Source organism: Balaenoptera musculus, chromosome 1 (assembly GCF_009873245.2).
Source record: "Balaenoptera musculus isolate JJ_BM4_2016_0621 chromosome 1, mBalMus1.pri.v3, whole genome shotgun sequence".
NCBI classification, from domain to species: domain Eukaryota; kingdom Metazoa; phylum Chordata; class Mammalia; order Artiodactyla; family Balaenopteridae; genus Balaenoptera; species Balaenoptera musculus.
In genome coordinates, this window is record NC_045785.1 from 114,430,448 (window position 1) to 114,440,924 (window position 10,477).

The 10,477-nt window shown below is 50.1% G+C and overlaps 1 long non-coding RNA gene across 1 annotated transcript; it reads right to left on the bottom strand.

Annotated features, from left to right (window-relative positions):
• Positions 1 to 592: 592 nt before the first annotated feature.
• LOC118880821 lies at positions 593 to 4,538 on the bottom strand. Its single transcript, XR_005016400.1, has 2 exons — positions 4,396 to 4,538; positions 593 to 1,240 (listed from the first exon to the last, which is right to left on the bottom strand). It is a non-coding gene; the product is annotated as an uncharacterized LOC118880821 (long non-coding RNA).
• Positions 4,539 to 10,477: the final 5,939 nt, after the last annotated feature.

Here is a 10,477-nt window from a genome sequence, read left to right on the forward strand (position 1 = left end):
CTTCCTCTCCCACACATCCTTCCTTCTGAGTCCCCATCAGGTTACTCTGGGTGGTGGATTAAAGATGGCCACAAATTCTTGGATACTCCTTCCTGGAGAGATGGGATCTATTTCCCCTTCTCCTGAATGTTGGCTGGCCTCTGACTGCTTTGACCAACAGAGTGTAGCAGAAGTGACGCCGTGAGAGTTCTGGGCCTAGGCTTTGAGAGGATTTGCAGCTTCTACCTTTTTCTCTTGGAACCCTGAGCTACCGTTTAAGAAGTCTGGTCCCCCTGCTAGAGAAAGCATGTGCAAAGACCCTGAAACCACATGGAAAGGGAAAGGCACCCAACTAAGATCAGTCTTTCCAGCATCTCAGGCAAGATACCACACATATGAGAAAAGTCATCTTGGACCATCCAGCTGAGCTGAGCCCCCAGCTGAATACCACTGGGTAACTCCATTCAGTGCCACGTGGCGCAGAAGAATCACCCAGGTGAATCCTGTCCAAGTTCCTGACCCACAAAATTGTGAGATATAATAAAATGGCTCTTGTTTTAGACAGCTAAATTTGGGGGTGGTTTATTATACAGCAGTAGATAACAGAACCAAATAAGCACAAAATAAGGTTTATTTGCAATATTTTGAATAGGCACAAAGAATTTCAGGGATAAAGGGCTCCCTAGGATCTCTCCATCAAAATATTCTTAGAGATCATTATTGGAATAGGGAATACAGTCAGTCATATCACTATTACTGATTAAAGGCCTAAAGTTCAATTGACCTGGGAAAGGCAACTGACTGAAACTCACCTCGCTCCTGCAAGACTCTACTACTCAAATTATTTCATGTTTAGATGGAAAAAATGAGGGAAATATTTGGGAGAGGGGGTCTTCCCCTCTTCTCCCACTGACTATTGGAAGCGGGAGGAAGGGATCTGGGATGAAAGAACAGAAAGGTCTGTAAAACATAGTTTTCAGATCTTGACAGTTTCATTTAGGGCCAGCTCTATTTTCCTACAATCATAAGTGGACAAATAAAAGTTTCGCCCAAGCCCAAGGGATCTTGGAAGGGCCAGCCATATGCAGTCTGGGACGTATAGGCACCAGCCTCAGCACTCAGGAAAACTGAGTCATGGAGAAGTTCTTTGCTCAGGTAACCCAACATGTCAGGAGTGGAGCTGGAATCAGATCCTGGCTCTCCTGGGCTCTTTTCCAGAAGGATTTTTCTACTGCACCATGATGTTCCTTCACCCCTGTTGCTGAGGACAGAAGCACATTTAAATCATGATTATCTTGCTGTTCTCTGGAACCCTGATTCCCAGATGTTCAGCCTTCTTTTCTGAGTTACCTTCTATCACTCTGAGAAGGTGAGAAGGGGCAGGTGTGTTTCACTGTCTTTGAAAACGGAGCACGGAGAGGTGGGCTTACACGGAGCTCATAGCTCAGAAAGAGGCGTTCTGATGCAGTGGGGAGAATTTCAAAGGGGCCAGGTGTCTGCCCTCCGGCATTTACATTCAATATGGGGGATATGGCATCTGCTTCCTCCAGTGGGTGGGGAGGCGGGAGGCCATGACTAAGCAAGGTCTGAGCGACTGCAAGGTGAGGCTGCCCCTGAAATCAAGGAGAGGAGTAGAGAGGCCGAGTCAAGAAGGCCTCCTGGAGGAGGTGATAGGCATGTATTGGGAAGGAGTGAGGGAGAATTATCTAGGAAAGAATGTTTTGTGCAAAGTTTCGGAAGCAGAGACAAGCAATGCTTATGTTGAAGACATGATAAGAAAACTACTGGAGGTAGAGCACAACCCTTGCTGAGGAGGCAGGAGAGGTATGATTAGAAAAGTGGAGGGAGGGAAAGGGTAGTTAATAATGGCGGGAGGCCTGGACCCTTAGGAGCTCTTTCCCTGATCTCTGGACCCCAAGTATGAGTTGTCTGGTCCCAAGGCCAAACCTCCAGCTCTTTCCAGCTCCATGTACATTCGCAACTCCCATCTGTGTCTCCCATCTCAGCAATAATCACAACAGCACCCACGATGGCTGCCCTGTGTTGAGTGCTTACAATGCGACAGGCACTGCATGAAGCTCTTTACATGCATCTTCTCACGTGGCCCTCGTGGAAACACTAAGGGGAATCTGCTCATTATAGATGAGGAAACGATGGAACTGTAAGACAAAGCTAAGAGCCTGTTGAGGGAGGTCAGCAAATTGCCCCATAACTCCCTTGTCACTCATAAGTGGCAGAGCCAGGAAGGAGCCCAGGCTATGTTTTCACCTTCATTTGCGGGGACCTTCTGAGGGCTGGACGCTGTGCCTCTGTGTGGGTTACCAACTCCCGAAACCCGGCCTGATTGTGTGGGTCACTGCAGAGACACAGGAGGGTCAGACACATTGGGCTTAAGTGCTGTCAGCGGCCCCTGTGCGCCCTCTCTGTCCCACCATTACCCCTCTCCTCCCCTCAGATAAATCTCTTAGCACCCTCATCCAGGGAGGATAGGGAGGGAAGGACAAGGAATTGGCACTGCCAGTGGGGAGGGGACAGTAAAGCTGTCCTTTGGTTGATCTATCCTCAAAGGACCCTAGCTCCCAGAATCCTAGGGAGAAGCTGCCTTCAGGTGAGGTTTATGCTTGTCTGCCCCGGGGTTACATATTGTATAGATATGCACCCGTACAATAAGATACGAAGGTGATTAATCATCTAGGAATTCCTGCCTCTTCAATGCCTTTTACATCTCTGTTTATTTAAGGAGCACTTGCTGTGTGCCTAGCAGTCTGCGAAGGGATGGGGTGGGAGGGGGAGGAGACAGAATAAGTGAAGGGAAAGTTAAGGTTCTTGCACTCAAGGAAGTTTTGCACTGATTGGGGATATACGGTTTCTAAATATTAAATAATTAGAAGACAAAGCCAAATAATATATAATTACACTGTCATTTAAATATGATCAAGTGTCAAAATACATGCCACAAATGTGCTATGTGCTGTCTGGAAGAGACGCCAGGGTGGGCTTGAATGAATCAGTGTGGAGGGCTTCCAGAAACGCTGGGCCTTGAATGGTGGGTGGGAATCTGAGCTGTGGAGGTGTTCAGAATCAGAGGTGATGTGGAGAGTTGGTGGGGGGTGGACATTAACAAGCATGGTGACTGTGTGAGCTCGGGAGGTGAGCAGACAGGCTGAGCCACGGGAGGGTGCAGGGCAGAAGAGAAAACTCTGGTGTTGGACAGACTTGGGGTCAAGTTTAACTCTCCAGGGACCTAGCTGCATGACCTGGGGCATTACTTAACCTTTCTGAGCCTCTTTTTTCTTACAATACGATAATATCTGCCATTTAAGGTTGTTCTAAGGATTAAATGCAAGTAAAGTTATCAACATAGAGCCTGGCACAGAGTAGAGCTCAAAAAAAAAAAAAAAGTTAGTTATTATTATAATTATTTTGAAAATAAACTTGCATAGGTGAGTATGATCGTTATGAAACAATGTCTTGCATCAAATCCTGGCATCAGTCCTTTATAGTTGGGCTCACTCCGGCAATGTGCTTAACCTCCTCGAGCCTCAGCTTCTTCATCTGAAAATAGGGATGATGGTGTCCCCTACCTCACAGGGGGCTGCAAGGACAAGATGACCTGTTACCTATAAAACACTTAGGAGAGGGCTTGGTACCTAATGAGAGCTAACAAATGTTAGCTATTACTACAGTTAATCCTCCCAAGTCCTGCAAGGGTTTTTATCATTCCTCTATTGTTGTTGAGGAAACAAAGGCTCAGAGGTTAAGTAACTTGTCCAAGGCCACCCAGCCAGTCACTGGTGAGTCCAGACTGTCTTCCTCATGTCCCCAGTGGAAATGCATCTCTCCAACTCCAAAGCTCTCTGTGCTTCCAGTATAGGACTTATTATAGTGCGACTAACACTGCGGTGACGCCCTCGAGGGCAAGGCCTGGGCCTTACTCATCTTTTGTGTACCAGCACCTGACACCAGTCAGGCCCTGGCAGGTGATCAAGAATGCTTGCTGACTTGAGATGAAGTGAGGTGACTGGAGTTGGAGCGCTGGAAAAGGCAGGGCTGGATGTGAGCCTGTATCTGGGCTGTCGGAGGAAGGAGTCAAGATGACTCCAGGTTTCCAGCCTGGGTGGGTGGGAGAAGTGTGGACCTGTTAACTGAAAACCGGAAGTTGGGAGAGGCTGATGGCTTGGGTTTGAGAAGAAAGTGGGGAAGGGGAGATGCAAAGGTCAGGCTTAGGCAGGTTGTGATGGAGAGATGGGGACCCTTTAATTAGGATTCGGGGCTGTGAAAATCCACTGGCGGCTCCCCCACCCCCTCCCCACATGGACTGGCTTGTGACCAGACGTCAAGGTCCCTGCCCTGGACTTGTTACTAATGGGAGACCCAAGACACACCCAGGAAACCACAGGGCTTAGAACACTTAACACAGCCACCTATCAGCACCCAGGAGAGGAAAGGTTGTCTGGCCATTGTGGCCGGATTGAAGAAGAGCCTGGAATGAGGGGGTGTGGGGAGGTCAGTCTAGGAGAGCTTCCTGGAGGAGGAGGCTCAGCTTGGTCAGGAGGGCAGTTAGCTGCAAAGGAGGGAGACAGAATATGGGGTGGGGGTGCTCACTGCAGGGAAGACTAGGCTTCCTGCCCTTGGCTGGGATTCTGGGCCTGGTCCCCTAAGCCATCAGCAGGGGAGCTGGAGGAGGAATACATCACAGCTGTTGTGAGGGGGCCCGAAGGAGATCTCTAGGGAAACAGGACAAGAATAACCATTCTAATGCCCAGCACCACCCCATGCACGCTGCCTTCTCTCCTGCGGGGGCTTCGCTTTCTGCCACGTGGACAGCCCTCTCTCTCACTCTCTCCTTCCTCCCTTCCCCATCTTCCCACCCCAGCCGACTGTGAAGGGGGGAGGGCGGGACCACCAGTCCCAGCGCCTGGGGAAGAGTGGGCCTTGCCAGCTGTCTCCTCCCTCCCCTTAGCCCATCACGATCCCTTCCTCCTGGTTCTGACAGACAAATCGGGCACCCGCCCCTCCCTGTCTCCAAGCCCCCTCCCTTCCTCTCCCTCCACTGTCCGGCCAGCCCTCAGCCCCTCCCCTGAGCGGGATACCAGTGATGCAACCCCATACCCAGAAGTGAAGGGGTGAACGAGGGCCCCTCTCCCTCCCTCTTGGGCTTCTGACCCTGTTCCCTGACGTCCCCCCAGCCCCTCTCTCACCCGGTCCCGCCCCAGCCCCTCCCCCCGGGCCCTCAGCCCCTCCCCCCGCCCCCGGCCCGCTCTGCTGTGGGAGGGCCCAGCAGCTCCCCGGCCTGGCCGGGCCGGGTGTGAGTCCCTGGAGGGCAGGGGAAGCTCGGCTTCTGGGACTTCCCCGGCCTCTGGCCAGCAGGAAGTCTTCCTCTGGAGAGGGGAAACCTTGCCCTTGGCCTCGGGCCAGCTGCTGAGCAAGACCAAGGTTCAGGGGAGAAGCCTGTTTCCCTGGTCAGCTGGGGACTCCCGCTGACTTCTGCTCTTCAGGTCTGGGGGTTTAGGCCTCAGAGGCCCAGAGAGCGCGGTCAGGGTGGGGGAAGAGGACGCAGGAGACGCTGGGGACAGTGGGGCAGAGAGACTCGGCGCCGACCCCCCCTCCTCCACCCCGCATCAGCCGTCCTGGCTTTCCCTCCCGTCCCCGGCCTGTGCAGCGGTGGGGTAGGGGCTCTCTGGACGTTTCTCCTCTCCCCGCTGGGTGTGTGTGCCAGGCGGGTGTGGCCTGGGCACAGGGCGTCGATAAGGGGCCGCGGCAGCACCGCCCGCCGCAGCCCTGCAGGACCCAGGGTGGCCTGGAGCAGAGCGGCGTGCGGGCACAGTCCACCCCGGCCTCGTCCTGACACATCGGGCACCGGGGGCAGGGAAGGAGGGTGCCTGGAAGTCTTTCTCCGGTGCCTCGGTCTCCGCCTCTCCGAGGCTGTGGAAGGCGATAAGCCCTGCGAGTGGGGCTGGGGGGGAGCGGCCTCCTTTCCCAGGGGCTCTGGCGGGCAGAGGCCCCGCTCTCCTCTCCGAATCTCGCCTCTGCCCTTACTCCCCGGTTGCCCTGTTCCCGGGCTCCAAATGAGCCCCTGGGGACCCCCCAGCAGCAAACACAACCGGGAGAGAGCAAGAGCCAGCCCCCGGGGAGCAGGGCAGAAAACACTGGTGACTGTGCACATTCCCCCCCGCCCCGCCCCGCCCTCCGCCACCCCCTCCTCACCTCCCACTCCTCCGCCCCTCAAAAGCCAGGCGGGGTCCCCTTCTCAGAGCTCTTCTTGGGGCTGGGCTGTCCCACCCGGTAGCTTGGGAAGAGGGGGGAGGGCGAGGGGGAGGGGGAGAAGGAGAGGCAGGGAGGTTGGTTGAGACAAAGGGGGCAAGCCTGGGTGGGAAGGAGCCGCTGCGTGGGCTGGAGGTGGGGACAGAGCCAGGTGGCGACAGCCCTGCGGAGCCAAGATCAGGGAGTTTCCGGGGATGAAGGGAGAAGCTGCGCGGTGGGCCAGCGCCCCCTGGTGGACAGTGCTGCAGCGGCAGCCACCCAGTCTCCCTGCCCTGCTGCTGTGGCCACCGGGGTGGTCTGTCCTGGACCGAGTGGAGAGCACAGCCCTGCACAGGACCCAGGCAAGGTCCTCACTAGCAAGACCTGGCTTTGGGAAACTGTACAGGAACCAAGTTCTATTCCAGTGCCCATCGACTCTGTCCACCTCGTTTTCTCACCTGACCAGCAAGTGGTGGGTTATCATGCAGTCTTTGAGGCCCCTTCTGGCATGGGCATCCTGAGATTCCAGGTCAAGATGGATCTGATCTGGCTCCTCGTTACCTCTCTGATCTCAGAATCTCCTTCCCCTCTTGCCTGCACTCACATCTGCTCCAGCCACTCTGGCCTCCTGTTCCTGGAACACACCAGGCATGGTCCCCCCTGAGGGCCACTACAAGGGTTGTCACCTCCACCAAGGAAGTTATTCCTTAGGATGGCCACTCTGTCACCTCCTCCCAGTCTTTTCTCAAAAGTCTTTCCTTTGATGAAGCCTGTTCTGACCTTCTGATGTAAAATTAAAACCACTCTCCCAGGTCTGGATCCTCCCTACCCTGCTTGTCCCAGAGCCCTTATCACCTTCTAACACACTATACCATTTCCTTATTTATCATGACTGTTGTGTAGTGTCTTCCTCCTTCTAATGGAATGATGAGGGTAGAGGGTTTTGTTGGATTCATTCATGGGTGTATCCTAAGCACCTGGAGCAGTGACTGGCACATAGTAGAAGTTTGTTACCAGTTTGTTGAAGGAATGAATGTACCATTGAGGAGGGTCTGGACTGGGGGCAGACAGGTTGTTATGGATTGAGTTGTGTCCCCCAAATTCATATGTTGAAGCCTTAACCCCCTATTTGATGGTTTTGGAGATGGGGCATTTGGGAGGTAATCAGGTTTAGAGGAGGTCATATGGGTGGGGTTCTCATGATGGGATTAGTTGCCCTCCTATGAGGAGAAACCAGAGAGTTGTCTCTGACTCTGCCATGTGAGGACAGAGCACAAAGGTGGCCTTCGAAAGCCAGGAAGAGAGCTCTCACCAGGAAGTGAATCAGCTGGCACCTTGGTCTTGGACATTCCAGCCTCCAGATCTATGAGAATTCTGTTGTTTAAGCCACCCAGTCTCTCTCTTTTTTTTTTTTTTGGCCATGTGGCTTGTGGGATTTTAGTTCCCCAAACAGGAATTGAACCCGGGCCCACAGCAGAGTGAGCATGGAGTCCTAACCACTGGACTGCCAGGGAATTCCCTCTGGCATTTTGTTACGGCAGCCTAAGTAGACCAAGAAAAAGTTTTGCCCTAATAGCTCATATTTAGTGAGTAGAAGTGGTTGTGCTACTAAAATAGGGATTCATCGAAAGGATCACATTGCTGATGAGCTTTCACAGGTGAGGAGGGCGAGAAGAAGGCGAGGATTGTGGAGAGAATACAACATAGCTTGGCTCCTGCACTCACTGTGTTCACAAACTGACACCCAATTTATCCATGTCAGAAATTCTCAGTGTGCTCCATGGAGCATCAGTTCTGAGAAATGCTCCTCCAGAAAGGTAGGCAGAGATCAGAGAAGTTTAGGAAATGTACAGACTGATCCCTTCTGAGATATTCATAGCCCCTACTCCAGTGGGAACATTAATTTAAATTCTTCAGTCTGGTATTTCACAACATGTATGACCATGGGATTCACATTCCTTCTGTCTTTTATCAAGCAAAAGCCCTAACTGTTCTGCTAAATTAGCATTCTGACATCACACACTTTAGAAATGCTGACTTACAAGATAAATCTTAACTCTGCGTGTGGCATCCAGGGACTTTGTGGTCTCTTCCAGTGTCTCCAGACTAGTCTCAAACGTGCCCGACGTTTCACCCATTCCACGCAGTTCTCTATTTGCTCACAGTTCTTTCAGCTTCCCCCGCCCCCATCCCCCCCTCTCCACACTCCTTCCTGGCCCAGCTCAAGTGCTCGTTTCCCCAACCCTGCCTGTGTGTATTGTCTACCCTCCATCACCGTGTGTGTCCCATCCAGCCCTGTGTCTCAGTTGCCTTGTTTTGTTTTGTCTGCTGCCCCTCTGGACCTGCTCCTCTCAGGCAGATGTGAAGTCTGCTCACTGCATCCCCAGGACCTGTCCCATGAGCTGCTTCAGGGGACACAGGATGGGTGGAGCCAAACAGAAAGGATTCTCACAGCTCTGCATCTGCAGCCTGGGGAAGGGCCACCAGCTGCTCCCTCCGGTGACCCCCGCCCCTTTGGTATCTTTAGTATCTTCCTCTCCATGGACACCTCTCTGCCCTCAAAATGCCGAGGATTCAGCATCCCAAACATGACTGGATTTCCCCAAAGGGTAATATTCAAAGATATGTATAGGTCATTCACAAAATAAAAAATACAACCAACTAAGAAACATTTGAGAACATGTTGTAACTTACCAGTAGTCATAGAAATGCAAATTAAACTGTGAGACCACATAGGGTCTGCAATATGCATCAAGAGCTGTAAAGTGTTCATACCATCTGTCTCATTACCCACATCTGTGATGAATCCTAACAAAATCCCCCAAATACTGGAAACACTTAATGCCCAACAGTTATCCACAAGATTCTTTTGTTAAAGACTTTTTGATTGTGAAAAATAACACACAGAAAGTATATAGCAATAAATGTATAGCTTAATGAATTATTATAAAAATTACTCAATGTAAGCACCTAAGTTCACAAGATGGAACACCCCAGTGCCCCAGGAGTCTCTGTGTGTCCCTTAAAAATCACGAGGTCCCCCTCCCCAGAGATAAGCACTTGCTTTTCTCTATAGTTTGACCACCTCAGTAGACATCCATGAACATGGTGGTTTATGCTGCCTGTTTTGGGGATTCACACAAGTGAAGGCACAGAGTTTGTGTTCTCTCCTCTCTGCTTTCTTTCACCCAGTGTTACGGGATCCTTTTCTTTTTTTCTTTCTACTTTACCCTCTTCCTGTCTTCTTTTATTTTGTTGTTGTTCATTTTTTGAAAATTGAAGTATACTTGCTTTACAATGTTGTATTTGTTTCAGGTGTACAGCAAAGTGATTCCATTATTTTTTTAAAGATTATATTCCATTATAGATTATTACAAGATATTGAATATAGTTCCCTGTGTTGTACAGTAAATCCTTGCTGCTTGTCTATTTTATGTGTAGTAGTTTGTATCCCTTTCTCTTTTGGTAATCATAAGTTTGTTTTCTATGTCTGCATGTCTGTTTCTGTTTTGTGTAGAGATTCATTTGTATTGTTTTTTTTTTTTTTGGGGGGATTTTTTTTTTTTAAATTTAACAGAAAGTCACAAAAATTATACTCATCCTCATCAGTTCACTCAGTCCCATGTAATTAATTTTTTTTTTCATTTTGATCTTTTGTTAGCACTTTTATAAGTTCATCAGTTTTTCATTAGAGTTCTGAAAATGCTTATTCATTCAGTTCAGCAGTACAGTCAGTTACCAGAAACCTGTACTTGTCAGAGTCTTTTCCATGAATTTCTTGAGGATGAAACCCTTTTATAGGAACATATTTGCAAAATCATCAGAGTACACCCAGAACTGTCTGTAAATGACAAAAGACTTAAAAATGACCACGGTTAAAGATTTGATGAAAGTTCGTAATAATGCAGTTGACAAGAAAATTAGTTATTTCTGAGATATACATTTTAAAGTAATAACTAGGATTATGACTTACAACATTATACCAGAACATATACGATTTTTAGAAATTTCATGTAATGTCTGAAACATTTATATTAACATATTTCCATACAAATAACCCAATGAAAGTTTAGTATTAGTTGTTCTGTTTGTTTGTTTATTTATTTATTTATTTATTTATTTATTTATGGCTGTGTTGGGTCTTCGTTTCTGTGCGAGAGTTTTCTCTAGTTGCGGCGAGCGGGGGCCACTCTTCATCGCGGTGCGCGGGCCTCTCACTATCGCGGCCTCTCTTGTCGCGGAGCACGGGCTCCAG